We start from the raw sequence: 1,698 nt of genomic DNA on the forward strand, positions 1-1,698 counted from the left end.
GTTCGCATGCTGGGGCCACCCAGCATGCCGCCTCCCTTCTTGACCACGCTGAAATTGCAGTCGCAGTGCAGTTCAGCGTGATCATAAAAAATGGGTTAGCCTCCTGTTGGTGCAGACTGTATGTGTGCGCAGGAAGCCGCCACCATTTTTGTGATCGCAGCTGCTGCATGTGATGTCATGCAACCGCTCTGACCACGCCTCCTGTTTCTCCGTTGCCGACCCCATTTTGAAGCCCTGCCCACGCACCGCTCCATCTCCGACTTGGAAATGGAGTGTTGCTGACCCCCCCACCCAGCACCGATTGACAGTCAGAGGCGATCGCATTAACTGCGGGGTGCCGCAGAAAATGCAGGCGCATGCGTATGCTCTTAGCAATTTTTGCAGTTGGACTGCTTATTGCGATTGCAATCCAACCTGAATCAGGCTCTATTACCTATCACAATGCACTGCAGGTAGTACAAAATGGGGTTAATATAGGAGAAAACCCCCCAGAGCTGTGCTCCTTAACTGTCCCTGGTGGCTAGTGGAGCGGCTGCCCAGTAATCAGTGTCCACGCCAGTGCGCACATGGCCCGCCCCCTACAGCCACGCTGGATCACGGTATAGTGTGGGCACAGAAGTCCCTTACCTCCCTTTCATCAGCGGCCTCGTGATCCCGGAGGGCGGTGTGTGCGTGACTGACCTTAGGAAGAAACCGGAGCCTCCGCTGCAGTGACCCAGCAACCAGGGCGCGGGAGTATACTGCGCCGCTGGGAGTGATGGAGCTGCAGTAAAGATGTCTATTAGACCTAGCCTGCTGCAGCCCTTGTAGATTCTTATAAAAAAAAGTTCTTCTTTTCTTGTCAAAATTAATAGCTAAGAATAGGCTGCCTGAGGCAGCCCCCTCTTAAGTGGCCTGCTACTGAAGGCACCAACTACAAACTGAGCTCCCTGTTCATGGAAGCGAGGTTATAGAGGAGGGGGCGCTGAGCATCTTGGGAACAGTCAAAAGCTTTGAGCCTGTTGGTGCCTCAGATCAAGATCCTACTCTACACCCCAATGTGAATCCTTGTGGAGTCCAGTGTACCCCACAGAAGAAATGAATGTGTCACACCCATTGGCAGCAACATTAGAATAGCTGCTGATGGGCACAATTGAGAAAGGAAGGGGGGAAAACATTTGAATCCAGCACATATATGTAATTTGAATATGTAATTTGTACCTTCCTACTTTAAAATGTAATGGATGAACCTCACCCTGTGAGAACTATCTTCATGATCAAGAGATCTCATACGCAAGAAAAGCATGTGCTGGGATAGGGCTGTGGAGGGCGGCTGCTCGGGCACACACCCGTCAAGTTAAGGAGATTCAACTGAGGAAGCACAAGGGAACTGCAGGGAGACCACATATTTTCAGATGAACATGAGAGGGCGGAAGGCTGCCTAATACTGAAGCACCCTCAAACATCAAACCATATGCAACAACTAGTACAAGCATTCCTGGGGAAAGGTCTGCAGCAGACGGATTTGCATACGGTGATGTCATCCAAGCAATGGGCATAGTTGGCTGCAACCCTCGTCTGCATATGAAAAGAGAAAATGGTCACGCAGGGCATGGCGGCCTTTGTGGGGTTGCGCTTGGATGACCCCTAGATCGCTTTATACACCCCCATCAGTGTGGGGCTCATGTTGGCCATGCCCAAGCCCCTGAAGCATTCAAG

The sequence above is a fragment of the Pseudophryne corroboree genome, unplaced genomic scaffold (genome assembly GCF_028390025.1).
Source record: "Pseudophryne corroboree isolate aPseCor3 unplaced genomic scaffold, aPseCor3.hap2 scaffold_527, whole genome shotgun sequence".
Taxonomy (NCBI): domain Eukaryota; kingdom Metazoa; phylum Chordata; class Amphibia; order Anura; family Myobatrachidae; genus Pseudophryne; species Pseudophryne corroboree.